This window comes from Homarus americanus, unplaced genomic scaffold (genome assembly GCF_018991925.1).
Source record: "Homarus americanus isolate GMGI-L3 unplaced genomic scaffold, GMGI_Hamer_2.0 scaffold31037, whole genome shotgun sequence".
NCBI classification, from domain to species: domain Eukaryota; kingdom Metazoa; phylum Arthropoda; class Malacostraca; order Decapoda; family Nephropidae; genus Homarus; species Homarus americanus.
The window spans coordinates 9,461,231-9,479,035 of NW_024722227.1; the positions used below are offsets into that span (position 1 = coordinate 9,461,231).

At 36.5% G+C, this 17,805-nt stretch overlaps 1 long non-coding RNA gene across 1 annotated transcript; it reads left to right on the plus strand.

Moving 5' to 3' along the window:
- The first annotated feature begins 510 nt into the window (after positions 1 to 510).
- Positions 511 to 17,500, plus strand: LOC121862373. Its single transcript, XR_006088218.1, has 14 exons — positions 511 to 567; positions 4,130 to 4,452; positions 5,047 to 5,369; positions 8,209 to 8,295; positions 9,058 to 9,148; positions 9,957 to 10,016; positions 10,182 to 10,228; positions 10,630 to 10,711; positions 11,425 to 11,505; positions 11,686 to 11,735; positions 13,317 to 13,398; positions 13,921 to 14,008; positions 14,186 to 14,232; positions 17,392 to 17,500. It is a non-coding gene; the product is annotated as an uncharacterized LOC121862373 (long non-coding RNA).
- The last annotated feature ends 305 nt before the right edge of the window (positions 17,501 to 17,805 follow it).

Below are 17,805 nucleotides of genomic sequence, written 5' to 3' on the forward strand. Positions count from 1 at the left end.
TAAGTATTGTAGTGGATACTCTCCCCTACAATACCAATGTTACTTTGTTAGAACTTTTATTGTTCAGCGTTATTCCAGGCAGAAACCGGTGTACTCTGCGAAAACTTGTGATGTTTGGTAGTGTCACAGTGGATTAAAAATAAATAAAACACCTGTCCCGAGTGAGGATTGAATCTAGGACAAGTTTGTAAGGGATACGTGCGTTACTTGATTTATACACAAAACATTTGTAATTGAATGGACACTGTGGTAGGAAGTAATCAAATGTTTATACATCTCAAAGGTAAAGCAAAGCATTATCTTAAAAATATGCTTTAGATGCGTGGCATCAGCAATAATAACAAAAGGCATGATGAGATTTTGCTTTCGAATATATTCCAGTATATAATCACAAAAATATTTGAACTTAAATTATTTATTAATGTTTTATATAAATATATTCATACAGAACAATTACACAATAATCCATAAGTAAAAGAACCATTGACTAAGCATTGTGGTGGACAGCCACGAGAGCTTCATGAAGCGTCACTCCTCTCTCTCCAGCACTAGGCGTCGTCGAAGCAGGTAAGACATCTCCACTCTTAAGAATTTATTCTCGTCATAGGTCGTATGTTGGGTAGAAATCTTTAAGTTTTCGTGGTGTCCACTACCTGTAATAATGTAGGTGTATAATTCTATACTTAATAGTATAAAGACAATGAGTCGCATTGTTATAGGACACTTACATTGACTACAGATGCCACGTGAGGCCATGACTGTTATGTGAAATAATCAATGTTTAAAGGATTAAAATCTCGTGTGTGGATATATATATATATATATATATATATATATATATATATATATATATTCGTCCATTGGCAGTCCTCTGGTTTTGATACTTTTTTTTTCTCTAATTTGACCATTTCTTGTGAAAATTAGCGGTGTTTGCCGTACATGAACATTTTCATATAAGGTAAATTTTTACTTTAGGTCTTTACAGTCCCTAGAGGTTTACCAATATGTCTTTTGCCAGTGTATACCGGCGTGTTTTAAGCAAATCTGACCATTTTTGCCGGAAAGTCCCCCCCTTTCCCCCAATAATGGGGGAATCTAGTAGAAAACGAGTCCTCTAACCTAACAAAACCTAACCTTAATCCTAGCGGGGGCCTCTGACCCCTGACCCCCGGTAGGTCTAGCTTAACAGTTCAAACTATCTGTTTCGGTAGTTAAAAATTTTGGGGCGTGCCATATTTTTTATTTTAGGAAAGTCTTCGAGGTAAACATAAGAAAATGAGTCTGCAATAGGCCGGTTGGCCTGTGCATGGCAGCTCTTGTCGAGAGTTACTACCACTGCCAGGGATTAGTCTTGTCATTCTCCTCTGAATTCTTTCCAAGGATTCTATATCCATTCTGTAATAAGGTGACCAGAACTGAACTGCATAATCCAAGTGGGGTCTCACAAGCGCAAGATATAGTTTTAGGATGACCTCACTAGTCTTGTAACTAACACTCCTTTGTATGAACCCAAGTACTTTATTAGCCTTGTTACGAGCAACAACACATTGTTTACTTGACTTAAGGTTCCTACTTATCATTACTCCTAAATCTCTCTCGCAGTCGGATTTCTCAATGGCACCGTTGTTCATCTTGTAACTGGTTTCCCTGTTTACATCTCCTATACTGTACTGAGTACTTTACATTTGTCCATGTTGAATTTCATCTGCCATTTTTCAGACCATTAAAAAAATTTGTTTAGATCTTCCTGTAGTTTTGTGGAGTCCTCGTCAGATTTAATAACCCGTCCTATTTTAGTGTCATCAGCAAATTTACTTATGTTGCTGTCTATGCCAATATCTGTCGTTTATGTATATAATAAATAATAATGGTCCAAATACTGAGCCGGGGAACTCCACTAGTGACGTTGCTCCAATGGGATTTAGTGCCGTTAATGCTCACTCGCTGTTTCTTGTCCTGTAACCACGCCCTAATCCATTTAAGGATATTACTTTTGATGCCACGTGCTTTTGTCTTTCTAATTAGTCTTTCGTGGGGGACTCTGTCGAAGACTTTGCTTAAGTCGAGATATACCACATCATAATTGTGCCCCTCGTCCACTGATTCAAAAACTGGTGAAAAGAATGTTAATAGATTAGTTAGACATGAACGCCCACTTCTGAAGCCATGCTGGGAATCATTGATCAACTTGTGCTTCTCCGGGTGATTTTGAATAGTTTGAAATGATTGCTTCCAGTAATTTGCCTACAATTGATGTTAGACTGATTGGACGGTAGTTAGAGGATAGTGATCTATCTCCCTTCTTGAAAATCGGTATTACATTTGCTATCCTCCAGGATTCTGGTACTACACCTGTTTTTAAGGACACGTTAAACAACTTTGCTAAGGGCATACCAAGCTCTTCCTTACATTCCTTTAATACTCTGGCAAATGTCTCATTGGGACCAGGTGACTTATTAGGCTTTAGTTTGGCTATTTGCTTACTAACATCGTTACTAGTCACTACTATCTCGCTTAATTTGTTTTCTTCATCTCTGTATAGAGTCGGTGCCTTGGGTATCCTGTTTAAATTTTCGGTGGTGAAAACTGTTGAAAAATATTTATTCAGATTATTGCTCATTTCTCCGTCGTTATCAGTTAGCTCGCCGGTATCTGACTGTATTGGTCCAATTTTTTCTTGTTTTAGTTTGATACATTTGATATCACTTGGGGCTTGACTTTGCCTCCTTTGCTATCTGCAGCTCATTATTCCTCTGCTTTTTTTATCTCGGCCTTATCCATACCAGCCAATACCTTATAATAATCTCGGAGGTAAACTTCGCCACGTTTTATCCTCCTACCTATAGCCTTCCTTTGACCAACAATGTTCTTTAAATAATTATTTATCCATTTAGGGTCATTGTTGTTTGATCTGAATTTTTTGTATGGTATGTTATGCCTTTGTGCATTAAGGTATGTTCTGCCTTTGTGCATTTATCTTGAAATTTTCTGGAATAAACAAAGCCAAACCTGGGCAAGATAGTAGGGATATCCTGACTGTCGAATCAGATTTGGCAGATAATTTGTCCAGTCCACTAGCTGATTGGGGTAATTAACATCTCTTTTCAGTTACAAATCTGGCTACATGAATTTTATTGGGGTTACTTCAGGTTTTGTTCACATTAATTTTGGGTATAAATGTATGATTGCAGTAGTCATAGTAGCTAGGTCTTGATTAACATTTACATGAATCCATATTGCTAGGTTTCCTCACAAGTGTGATTGAGAATTTTTCATTGGCTCTACTAAGGGGTGAGGTTGGCAAATGTATTACTGTGTACATGTTATGTTTTGCAAAATTCCCAGCATGCATATTGGTATATATTATAGCACTTGGGAACTTAGTGTTTTCTTTTTCCTTGTGGTTATCAGCATATATATATATATATATATATATATATATATATATATATATATATATATATATATATATATATATATATATAAATTTTATTTATTTGTCTATTTACAATACAGTATATGTAATGAATAATATAAAAACTAGGTGCTACACTGTACCATGTTGTTGACCTGAATTTGGAGTACAGTACTGTACTAAAATCAGAAAAGACATGGAAGTTTAGTGATGGGATGGGAGATTTTAATTACAGCAATGGCCACTTCAGACCTTATTTCTTATCTTTGATTAATTCCTATACTGTACTCTGTACTTCTGGATGTGTACAGGAGAAATACTCTAGATGAACTGTAAACAAATGTTTGGCACTCAAGGTTAGTTGTAACCTTTGTTTGTTTAGAGGCATAAATCTATTTAGGATAGCAGGGAATAAAATTTTACTATTATAAGGAATACAATTTAACCAAGCCTGGTCTGACAATTCGATTTGAATAATGTAGGCCTAAGTTGGTTCTTTCTTTCTTTCTACGTTAGTGACACTGCCAAGCAGGGTAATCTTGGAAAAATCCTAGGTAGTTTATCGTAAACCCCAGGCAATACTGTAATTGGTGGATCCAGGTAATGTTCAAGACTTGACAAACTGTAGTAGATTGTCGTATTATCCATTTGTACCAAAGTTTTCAGATTGATATATTTGGTAGCTAAATTTTTCAATGTTTATTTTTTTTCCAGATTGTGATCAGTATTGTGCTTGAACTATCAACAATGTCCGACATAATGAAGTGTGGGCTGAATTGCCAGGGGAGAGAGACTGGACATATCTCTTGAGCAACTGGCATAACAATCATGGTTGGAGACGAGTTATTTCCATAGCCTCCCTTCCAGTAGTACCAGTCAAATGGATCGATATTGGAAAATATGCATCAACGATTCCTGAGAGTTGTATTTATGGTGTAAAGAAAAAATTGCAAAATCTTCCTTGTCCTGAAATGTTATCGAGGTCAGATGTGTAATCAGTGCATGAATCGACATGAAAATTCATCTGCTTATTGAAGGTAAGTGTGAATAAAGCAATATGTGGATTTTATGCAAACCATTATCTTAACATATTTTTTTTTTAAATTGGTAATCCATGGAGGGCAACTTTATTTTTTTTTAAATTCGTAATCCATGGCGGGCAATTGCTTGGTAACCACTTGCTGGGTTTTTAATGAAAAAACATGATTGGGCTACTGTGTACAGAATGAGTAAATGTAATGTTGATGAAGGGATGATTAGAAGAAATCTAGGTTTAATTAAATTAATAATAAATTAATTGCCAAATCTGGGCATGGTAGCAGGATTATTCCTGTCTGCCTAATCAGTTTTGGGAGATAAAATGGCCTGGTTAATCACTGACTAAGTTATCTGCTTAGAACAGCTTCATGCCGAGGCTATAAAAAGAATGTAATACTGTAAATGGTTTACATCGAGACATAGTATACTGGTACCCTTTGTCACATACATCAGGCATGGTCAGCCTTTCCCTAGTCATGGGCTGCATTAAGATTGGGGCATTTTTCTGTTGGCTAACCCACCAAAAATTGTCTTGCCTAGCTGTCAGATTGATATATTTGGTAGCTAAATTTATCAAATTTTATTTTTTCCAGATTGTGATCAGTATTGTGCTTGAACTATCAACCATGTCCAACATAATGAAGTGTGGGCTGAATTGCCAGGGGAGAGAGACTGGCCATATCTCTTGAGCTACTGGCATAACAATCATGGTTGGAGACGAGTTATTTCCATAGCCTCCCTTCCAGTAGTACCAGTCAAATGGATCGATATTGGAAAATATGCATCAACGATTCCTGAGAGTTGTATTTATGGTGTAAAGAAAAAATTGCAAAATCTTCCTTGTCCTGAAATGTTATCGAGGTCAGATGTGTAATCAGTGCATGAATCGACATGAAAATTCATCTGCTTATTGAAGGTAAGTGTGAATAAAGCAATATGTGGATTTTATGCAAACCATTATCTTAACATATTTTTTTTTTAAATTGGTAATCCATGGAGGGCAACTTTATTTTTTTTAAATTCGTAATCCATGGCGGGCAATTGCTTGGTAACCACTTGCTGGGTTTTTAATGAAAAAACATGATTGGGCTACTGTGTGCAGAATGAGTAAATGTAATGTTGATGAAGGGATGATTAGAAGAAATCTAAGTTTAATTAAATTAATAATAAATTAATTGCCAAATCTGGGCATGGTAGCAGGATTATTCCTGTCTGCCTAATCAGTTTTGGGAGATAAAATGGCCTGGTTAATCACTGACTAAGTTATCTGCTTAGAACAGCTTCATGCCGAGGCTATAAAAAGAATGTAATACTGTAAATGGTTTATATCGAGACAGTATACTGGTACCCTTTGTCACACACATCAGGCATGGTCAGCCTTTCCCTAGTCATGGGCTGCATTAAGATTGGGGCATTTTTCTGTGGGCCAACCCACCAAAAATTGTCTAGTCTAATCCAAAAGTAATGGTAATATTGTATTAGCACACAGTGAAACAAATTTATTGTCACGTCCACTTTATGATATATTCAGTTGACAATTGGTTCCCATTTATGAAACAAATCCCTCATCATAATATTTAAAGTAATATGTTAATGTCTTGGTGTTTAACCCCCGAGCAAGGGTGCCCTGTCCGTGCCCCCATGTGAGGGTAAAGGGAGAAAAATCAAAACTTTTCCACACATAATCTTTAACCTTTTTAAATGATAAAACGATCAAAAGGACATAAGAAAACTATGTGACCCTCTATAAACTTCCCTGTGGCCACAGTGGCGCGGGAGATAAATGGACAGTGTTGTTTTGACACCCGACGCTCGTGGTCACTACGCACTTAGTGGTCATTATTTGCTTGCCTTTGTGTCCGGGATGGCCAGTAATGCATATATTTCCTGATCATAATACTTGTTTCATATAAATAATTCACTTAGAATATTTTATTTGCATTATTTTTCGTAAAAAAGTGCTCGGCAACACGCAGTCGGGCGCCAGGCTGTCTTTGTGTTTGGTAGAGCAAGTAATGCTTAAAGTAATAATAATTCTACAAATAAATACATTCATAACATAATCATAGCATTATTTTCCAGTAATACTACACTACTATACAACTACACTGCTTTTAGCAATATTACTTTGATACAACATGATAAAATGGACAAACAATGGAAATGAAACAAACAAAAGTAGGTACAGTAATTATGTTCAGGAAGCTTCCCTGTGGCCGAGCGTGTGGCATGACAGGCAAATAGTCACACTGGAACCTGGTAACCCACTGGGCATTTAAACAGTGGCGTGTGTTCTGGAACGTCACCCGGGGTGGAGGGGTTAACTGAAGATAAGTGAAAGCAGTCTGTGAATACGTTGATTTTCCCTACAGTCGCAGCATTTTTCTTAAGAGGCATCCACCAGAATGTCAATTTTAATCTTGTTGCATGAGGAACAAGGAAACAACCTTTATAGGCGCACACACACACAGTAAATCTTCAGGCGATTCCCAAGAAGAATTTTATTGAATTTAAAGGTCAGAATTTTCAAATTGAAAACAAATTTCCCTATTTAATATTAGCTAGTTTGGATTTCTTGAAAAAAGAGCTCATGAAATGTCTTGAGGATGAAAATGTTTACTTGTCTATATGATACAATTCACTGGTTTCTGAAAGGTGGCTTTTTTGGGAGTACACTACTGTATCTTGTTAAACATGTCCCAAGAGGATAAAATTCTAATTAGGTTTAAAAGATGTTAAATATTCACCATAAAAGAGCTTAATGTACAGCTGGGGTCAAAGGTCTTGAACACTTAGCATCATTGCTGAGTTATACATATATGATTGGGATTTACTAAAAACACTACTTATCACATTATGCCTGAACCACAAAATGGGATAAAACTCTCCTTAATACCCAAGATCTTCGGGTACTTACATGTCAGATACTGTAGTGTTCAAGACTTGACCCCAAACTTTAACACTGAAGTATCATTACATTTCTTCTGCGAAACAAAATGACGCCACGAATGAAGGTTTTTTATTTAAAGGCTCATAAGGCGTACAGTTATTCACCTTTCATAATGCAACGAACAAATTTTGTATAATAAGTAGGAAATGTCTCACAATCACGCTTATCATCCCTAGCAAGAAAACAGAATTGTTCAGTTCCAAATTCGTTGAACCCCTCCCAAGATAATTTTTTTTTTTCAAGCATACACTCGCTACAAAGTTCTCAAATGCTCTAAGGGTCATACAGTGGCGAAACGAATGAGAAATCTGAACGTTGCACAGAAGTTTTATTGCGAGCAACATATATTAAATTTTGGGTCACTTCAAAACCATGCATACCATGCATTCTGAAATGACACGAACTAATGTGATCATCATTCTGAACTATAGTGCCCAGCTGTTCACATTTTTGTGGCGAATGAGCAACTTGCTGTGTCACAAGCTGTAGATTAGGAACACTGAGGAGAATGAAATAACAGAAGAAGACTGCACAAGTTTTGTATGAAAATTTGGTGCCATTTCACTTGTGATGCACCTCTTCCTACCTAGTTTGGTGCAGTGATTAGAATTGTGATAGGCAAGAAGCTTGGGTGCATTTCTTTAGATATTCTCTTGGCACGCTGGATTTGTGTAGGCAGCAAAATGTAGTATTTTATATACATTTTTATCAATTTTTTTTACGTATATATAATGTACTGTACTGATAATATTGAGATTGCATTCTAGGGTTTAGAAACCTTGCTTGACTATTTCTGTCCTTTCAGGTTATTGCAAGGACTAAGGGCCGCAGATGACTCGAGCACTTAGGATGTGGAGTTTACACATCTTGGATAATTCACCTGCATTAACAAGTAAGTCAATTTTCTAATTTCACATATTTGGTGGCATGAATGATCATGAAAAGAAGGATTATACAACAAAGATTGGCTTTCTTGATAACTGGGATTATTATAGAAAATGCTGAATTATCTAGTGTTTCAAGGTGTATACATGCAATTGGGCTAGTCTCAACCCTATTCGTTGGAACATTTTTTCAGTATTCCTGTGCTTGTAAACAGTGCACCATGTATACTGTATTTTTTTATTTGGGTATTCATAGGTATTGAGGCTCCTTACATATACAGTACTGTCCCTATTGAATGGTAATGGACTAAAAAATATAGCTATAGATTTTGGTGTTCATTTTTGCACTTTCAACTTGAAAATTACATAGCAATCCCTTAATTTCAAGATTATAATCACTTAGAATACATGCACATTAATATAGTGATTTATGAAGTAGATAATGTAAAGTAATGTAGTCTTTTATTAAGTAAAATCTTGAGGTAGCCTTTAATAAGCTTGTTTTGAACACCCTGTACTGTCCTTGTGATTCTTCATGGCAACAAGGTCATCATTGAGGTGTAAGAAAATAATCCTCGCTAAGTCAGGCATGTCCTGTTATAGGGCATTGTCAGGAGCAATGGAGACAGTTAAATTTGTTATATTGAAAACTGTTTCTACTGTGTTAGAGAATACTTGCCTACATTTTATCTTCTATAGTATAAAATATTTCTATTAACATAAAGGGGTATGGGTAATACTTTAATATAAACTCCAATAATAACTTGCAGATGCAGTGCAGAATTATGAAGATTGAGGAGATGCACATCACTGACTTCTGGGTTGACAATTGTAATAAGGCCTATGAAGTGGGACGAACAGGTTTGTATCTTAATAATTTTGGTGTAAATTTTAGTTTAGTCTGCTAGTATAGTCAAACTTTTGAAATATGTAGAACTATACAACACATTCTAATAATTGATAATTTAGTGAAATGATGCATTGTGATAAACCATTTGGGCCAAATCTGGGCATGATAGTAGGACTATTTCTGTCTGTCTAATCAGGTTTGGTAGATAATTGCCTGGTTAATCACTGACTAAGTCTTCTGCTTAGGTCAGCTTCATGCCGAGGCTACAAATATGCTCTGAAAGTAGAAAGCTTTTATAATTGCCTGTGTAAATCTACCAGTTCATATATACAGTACAATACTGTAAATACAGGTACATCACTGTTTGGGGGGGGTGGGGGGGTAGTAGAGTATAATGAAGAGGATCGTATTTTAAGCATTCTGGAATTGTCGGCTATAGTTTCCATCTAACAATTATATAATTTTTTTTTTCCAAACATTAATACTGAAGAATTTTCCTAAACATTGGAAGTTACAGTTCTGTATATGGAATGGGAAAATTATTCAACGTTATTATATAGGAATTTACAATACCAGTCCACTTCCTTCTATATTGCAGCAATGGTCTCTGGATACTCTCAATACAGTACTTAACTCATAGATTTTAAAATTTGGGTGTATTGGTTATTCCCACAGTTAACCAATTAAGAATGTCTTTAAAATCTTGTATGACATGACTTTTAAGGATGTCAAAGGAAGTTTGTATGAAATTACATCGTGTTAAGGTTAAGCTTCTTTTATGATAAATTAACTTATTTAAGGTATGTTTATTTTTTTCAGGGTTTGTGAACTGAATGAAAATATATTGGTTAGCCAGAAGTGGACACCTCAGTGATGTTGGTAAGTAATGCTACAGTTGGATGAATGTTAGACATGACTACTAAAATGATGTTTAACACATGTTAGACTTCTGATTGCATTGATTAAGAATTTTAACTGATTAGCAAGACAAAATGTAGGTGTTATTACCAAGATATTTAGATTGAATAAAGTATCTCCTTTCAGGATTGGTGGAGGCAGAGTTAAAGGCAGCCTATGCTATGGATTTGCAGGTACGTTATAATTTTTGTTTAATTAAAACATAAAATTATGGTTGGGTGTCTGCTAACCATCTCTGGAACAAAACTATGAATATTGCTTTAATATACAGTGTACAGTAGTTTATTTTGTAACATTTTAGGCGAGAAGCTCCAGATTTTAGTGGCATCTTTGTTATTTTTAAAATTTGCATGAGTTGAAGTGGTTTAAGTGGTCACCTACACAACTGCATACTAGCTCCAGGTTGCTTTTTCATAGCAAGTTGGCGTTCCAAGTGCAGAGATTATAAAGGAAGTCGCTATGTGCTTTCTTACTTCTAAGCTTAGCACACGAAACTTCCTGACATTACATGTATGTGTTACTTTTTGTATAAGTTGAGGTGAACTTGATCTAATATAAAGTTTTTATCTTTCAGGCTCCTAAAGTATGGTGATCATAACTGAATTAATCTGTACAGTAAATGAAATAAGAAGCGACTACATTCTTCAGTGATTTTGGTAAGGGTTTCTACCATTGGTTGGATATTTAGTCCAAGTACAGGACTAAAAGTTAGTGTACAAATTAAATGTATTGCAGTAGATTTTAAGAATTTTTTACTATTACCATAGACCGAGTTCTTCAATGTTAATTTCCAAAGGTTTTGTATGATGGAAAAGGTATAAAATGTATGAAGAGGGGTATTGCAAATGTAGGTCAATTCCTGATAGAAGTCAAATTATTGAACAGGTCAGCAGGAACTCCTGAATGTGACAGGGTAGAGCTAGAAGTCAAATTATTGAACAGGTCAGCAGGAATTCCTGAATGTGACAGGGTAGAGCTAGAAGTCAAATTATTGAACAGGTCAGCAGGAATTCCTGAATGTGACAGGGTAGAGCTAGAAGTCAAATTATTGAACAGGTCAGCAGGAATTCCTGAATGTGACAGGGTAGAGCTACTGTAGGTGGCTTTGGCAGGGTCATGAATTGGTAGTTTAAATTATTTTACATGAAAGGGGTAAAATGGATATACTGTTCACTAGAGGACATGCATACTAGCTCCAGGTTGCATTTTCATAGCAAGTTGGCGTTCCAAGTGCAGAGATTAAAAAGGAAGTCGCTATGTGCTTTCTTACTTTTAAGCTTAGCACACGAAACTTCCTGACATTACATGTATGTGTGATGGTTCCTGTTTGGTGAAGTGAACTTGTCTAATTGAAAGTTTTTTTTTTCAGGCTCCCAAAGTGTTGGGTGCTTTACTGAACAAATGGATTAAAACCATGAATTCAAGAGGTCTACATGATAAAGTGGATTTGGTAAGTACAGCATTCCAGGAGTTGAGTGGATGTTTACAGTAAGGCATAAATACTTCAATGATGGTTTACACATGTTAGACACTGATTGCATTGATGTGGAATTTAAACTGATATTTGAAGTTTTGAACTAAAGGTATCTGTGTTGCCTAGGTTGTTCTAATGTAAATATCTCTTTTTCAGTTGCTATAGTGGAGGTGCTGAGGTCATATGCAGCCTGGAAGTTGTTGCAGGTATTGTATCCCAGAATATTTGGGCCCATTAAAAAAAATTTAATGTACGAGTTGATGCCGAAGCTGCTTGTCTGGTACAATTCTTGTACGTAGATATTTTAATGAAACTTTACTATATTATCACTGGGTAAAGTTCATAAAGCTTTTAAGACACCTGAATGAAGCCTGGAAAACAGCCAAGGTTTAGTTATGAACACAGTTAGTACACCCTGATATACAGTACTGGTAATATACTTCAGTTCAGTGGTTGGTATAGAAAGTACTGGTACTGTAGTTGCATTTCATGACTAGATTCTACAAATACTGTTGACACACCTGTTAGAAAAATTTCACTAGGGATATTTCATCATAAAGTTGGGTGGTTCATTTTTGTAATGCCCTTGAGGTGGTATGGTGGTGGTGATTAGGTGTTTTGTATTATGAGTGAGTGGTGGGTTTCAAGTCCAAGGTTGGGAGTGTAGGATAGTTCTCAGAGTTGAGCTTCTGATTACATAACATTGGGGACCAGAATTATGTGGGTATAACTGGACTTATTCAATGTCTGATTAGAGCTATTAATTTGATACAGGATAAAATTTTTACTTTAAAATTGTTTGCAAGAAAGGAAAGTGGCTTAAGTGGTCACTTAAACAACTGCATACTAGCTCCAGGTTGCATTTTCATAGCAAGTTGGCGTTCCAAGTGCAGAGATTAAAAAGGAAGTCGCTATGTGCTTTCTTACTTCTAAGCTTAGCACACGAAACTTCCTGACATTACATGTATAGTGGTCCCTCGGTTAACGAGTACAATCCGTTCTAGAAGGTTGCTCGTTAACCGAAACCATTGTTTCAATGGGTTTTTGGGCAATTGGTTCCAGCGCACTGAAAATTGCCTAAATTCAACATAAAAGGTAGAAAAGTACACTTACTTTGAGGTGTGTATGTAGAAGGCTCTTGGATGATGATGAGAATTCGAAAGGGAGTGGAAGAGAAGTCACCTCATGGCGCCATTTCGCCCATAAAATTTTAGTTCACTTGGTGTAATTCAAGGTTATTTTCTTTTAAGTCAACACTGCACTGCATTATATATTGTCAATATGTAAAATAAATTTAAAAATGACCAATAATTTGCTTGCAAACAGAAAAAAGCATTTAATTGAAGTCAAGCAAGATGTTAACTCCACTGAAAAGACAGAAAGACTGGCTCCTGTTTGCTGTGTTAACAGGCTGGATGGCGCGCATAAAACTAGTTACCTTACCTTCAATTATGTTCAATAATTGTTAAAATGACTAAAAAATTTAATATTAAACTTAAAATTATTGAATAGTATTAACTTCTTGATATTTACTGAAATGGTAAGGAATATAATCCCTAGAACCAATTACTGTATTGGCGGACTAATACTACAGCTGTTGGACTGCCAAATGCAAGCGAAAACATGTTGAGGTCGGCTCGTAAGAAACTCGTTAATTGAGGGATTGCTCGTTAACCGAAGTTAAGAATCTTATGGAAGGTAACTCGTTAACCGAGGGACCACTGTATGTGTTATGTTTTGTATAAGTTGAGGTGAACTTGATCTAATATAAAGTTTTTATCTTTCAGGCTCCTAAAGTATGGTGATCATAACTGAATTAATCTGTACAGTAAATGAAATAAGAAGCGACTACATTCTTCAGTGATTTTGGTAAGTGTTTCTACCATTGGTTGGATATTTAGTCCGAGTACAGTACTAAAAGTTAGTGTACAAATTAAATGTATTGCAGTAGATTTTAAGAATTTTTTACTATTACCATAGACTGAATTTTTCAATGTGAATTTGCAAAGGTTTTGTATGATGGAAAGGTATAAAATGTAAGTCAATTCCTGATAGAAGTCAAATTATTGAACAGGTCAGCAGGAATTCCTGAATGTGACAGGGTAGAGCTACTGCAGGTGGCTTTGGCAGGGTCATGAATTGGTAGTTTTAATTATTTTACATGAAAGGGGTAAAATGTACATACTGTTCACTAGAGGACATGCATACTAGCTCCAGGTTGCATTTTCATAGCAAGTTGGCGTTCCAAGTGCAGAGATTAAAAAGAAAGTCACTATGTGCTTTCTTACTTTTAAGTTTAGCACACGAAACTTCCTGACACTACATGTTTGTGTTATGCTGCTGCTTATGTGATTAAATGATCTTGCCTAATTGTAAGTTTTTGTTTTTCAGGCTCCCAGAGTGTGGTGACGATTACTGAACAAATATATATGTTAAAATGAATTAAATCGGGAGAGGTCTACATAGTTGCATGTATTTAGTAAGTATTGCTGCAGTTTGATGGTTAGCAGCCAGACATGAATGTGTACATGATGTTTTATACATGTTAGACACTGACTTCATTGATGTAAGATTTTAACTGATACACAAGTTGTTGAAAGGGGTATTGGTTTGACCTTGGTATGGTTCTTTCAGTAATGGAAATGTTTCTTTTCAGGAAAGTGGAGGTACAAAGGTCTAAGTAGCCCCCCACATGACTCGCAGGTATGTTCAATTAGTATACAGTACAATATAAACTTGGTCGGAAGTATTGTAGATATATTTTGATTAAAGCGTCACACAAATGCATTTTATCACTAGAAAATGTGCAGGAAACTGCAACAAAGATCAAAGTCAAATGTAATGTATCCTTTTTGCTCTGTCAACATTTGAGTACCCTGTAATGTATTCTCTTCCATTTGTCCATTTTAAAATTTTCTAGATGGATTCATATTTTACAAAAACAATTTCTAGTGTTTTTACATTTGAGGTAGGAAGTTTACTGTAGTGTGATCTATTTGTTAGTTTATGAATACCACAAACACTTGCAATATTATGGTAGTCTGCCACTATAGTTGTGATAATTAACTGTTAATTTTCCACAAATGACCCCTTGACGGTACAGTGCAGGGTCATGTAATATCACATGTAGATGGTGGGTTGGTTGTAATGTGGTGGCCATTAATGTGTTGATGTTGGTGGGGCGAGTGTAAGATGGGAGTGCAGGACAGCTCCAAGAGTTACTGATGAGGTCACAAGTGTTCTAAGAGGGTAGTTTAATGTGGAATTTATTTAGAAACATGTTAGGCGAGTGGCTACAGCAGGTGACTTGGGCAGTAAATTGGATTGGTTTAAAATTTGGTGGGGGGTGAATGGGTTTGAAATTTATTGACTGCATACCAGCTCCAGGTTGCTTTTCATAGCATGCTGGCGTTCTAAGTGCAGAGATTAAATAGAAAGTTGCTATGAGCTTTCTTACTTAAAAGATTAGCACATGAAACATTCTGACAACAAATGTAAGTGCACACTGTTGTCACCAAATGAGTTGCACTTGCAAGACTCGCAAATTTTATGTACAGTATGTTTTGGAAGAGGAGATTAAAACTGTTTATAAAGGTTACACACACTAGATTTCAATTGCATGTAAATATCTTATGTATGTTGTGAAGGTTCAATAAATATTGGTTTGTACATGCCCCACAAAGATCTCGAAAGCTACAAGGGTCATGCAATAAGACAAAATGAACGTGAAATCTGGTTGTTGCTCTCTGGAAGTTGTATTGCAAATTAATACTTTTCACCTGTAAATACAGGCATCGCCCGGGTTATGGAATTTCGCTCTTACGGAATTTGTAAATTATGACCAATAATTTCGCGTTACGGCTCGTAAGTCCGCCCTTACGGAAATTGGGGTAAATTTTAACACACAAGGCCACACCCATGCCATTCAGACTGACAGACTTGACAAGTTTTACCAACCATAAAGACAATTGAAGCTTTAAACATCACTCACAATGGATCTTGAATATTCCAACTGTAATCAGACATACAGTACCTAAGTTGCCTCAACAATTGCTACCCCAGTTGTAATATCAAATTCTGTGTCACTACTAAAAAATAATAGTCTGGTGCACTGTTAAGATTAAGAGAAAACGGATGACTCGGGAGTGCTGAAGTGAGAAAACGGACTCCTATGACGGGGCACTCAAATAAACATACACATAGCTGTATAATGCAATAATATGCAATATTAACCCCTAAATTGGTGTTTTAAGAAGGTATATCATAAATTATTTAATGTACTGTATTGTATGTGTTTATAAATGTTTATTTTCATTAATAAGTGCTTGAATTACTTTTTTGGGGCCGAAAAAATTCCTTAGGAACGCATCTCCAGTTTTATAATGGAAGTCAATGGGAAAATAGGGTTCGCATTACGGAATTTCGCGATACGGTCAATTTTCCGGGAACGGAACCCTTCCGTAACGCTGGGGGTGCCTGTAAAAATGAGCACATTATGAAATTTCGGGTCACTTTGCAATCAGGCATACCAACCATTCTGAGATTACGAGCCATGGTGCTCATTATGAGATCTGTCTTGCCCGGTTGCTCGAGAACTTATTGTGGCAAGTGTACAATCAGACAAAAGTCGTGTCGAGGTTTTGTCCGAAGATTAAATATAACTCTTAAAACATTGAGAGCCCTAACACAAGGCAGAACCCAACAAAAGTTTAAGCCTTTCGGGGCGTTTTCACCAAATTTCACGACACGACTTTTGTCTTTCATTGTACATATCTTGGCTTGGGATATATAGATTGGATCTATTTTAGTGTTTTCTATGGCATACAATGCAGTATGATCCATGTGACGCAAACTAAATTTAGGGTTGCAAAGGGTTGGCTTATGCCATGATAATGGTTGCCCCTTGTGTAACAAGGATGGCCGGCCCAAGGGCCACCTAGGTGTAAAAGCTGTAATCAACACAACCACGCCCAAAGTTAACGAGTTGCATGACCCAGTGTCAAGGAATAGTCCAAGACCGGACAACTCGCCACCTGCACTGGCTAACCATTACCGCGGATATACGATCCCACAAAACATCCAACATCCAGGTTCCCAATTACTGCTGGGTAGACAGGAAAATGGCATGAAGGTACTTGCCCATAGTGTTACCCTGCCTGGGGAGCGAACCTGGGTCTGCTTGCTTGTGAGGCGAGCATGCTGACCATTACACCACAGGTCGCTTATGTCATATGGGGACTAAAACTATGTACTATTGACAAAAAAGGCACATTCAGTGAGTGGGTATTGTGACCTGTTGGAAAATTTGTCTCGACAGCCAACTCTTTTTGGCGAGGTTAGATGCTCTTGAGATCATTGTTACACACCCTGTATCTGTGTTTACGGTAGGGTGGTGGTGATTTTAAGGATGTAGGAGTACTTGTACGAGTAGTGTCAAATGAGATCTAATTCAACTGTCGGCAGGTGCAACTTCTATAGGCTTCAGGTATTCACAACAGTAATGTTATGTAGCAGTGAGAGTGTGGGGAAGTTTCTTGACCTTGAAATTTGACAGGCATATGTGCAAAATCTGAAAATGAACACTTCCAGCTTCTTAGTTTTATTTTATATTTTCATTTTTCATGTTGGTAAGCTTTAAGGTAATTTTGAAATTGTTGTGGTGTATGAGAGAGATTTTCCACAGAGAATAGGTTAGGTTACATTTGCATACAAGCCATCTTTTGAGTGTAGGAATGAAAAATGGAGGGGTGGGTGTTTTAACTTTTTGGAGAGTATTACTGGGACTTTGACATGAAAGTTGTTAAACCTGCTTACCTAGAATGCTATATTTGGTATAGTGTCTTAATTATTGTTTCTCTCCAGGTAGAAAGATGATATGGTGGTGCAGAACGATGTGAAGCTAGAGGACCATGCTGATATCATAAATTGTTGTGGATTACTGTAATTTGTGCAATAAAAAAAGAGGATGAAATGCTGTATTGATTTCTGCTTGGAACCTGTACTGGATGTAATTAATCCTTTTAACCATGGGCCTGATTGTTAAGAACCAACCCATGTACAGTATACCTGAGCCGTGAAGGAGTTGTGTTGCATCGAATTTTAATAAAAGGGAAGGCCCTTTTGGAAACCTGCTAGGTTGTACAGGTAGTCACAGTATAGTAGGTGATTCTGTACTAGGCTAATTTGTAGTACAGTGCATGTACAGTATTCGGCTGCTAAAAATATGGGCTTGGGGTTCTAATTTCAGTAACTTGTAATGACCTATTAACCATTTGC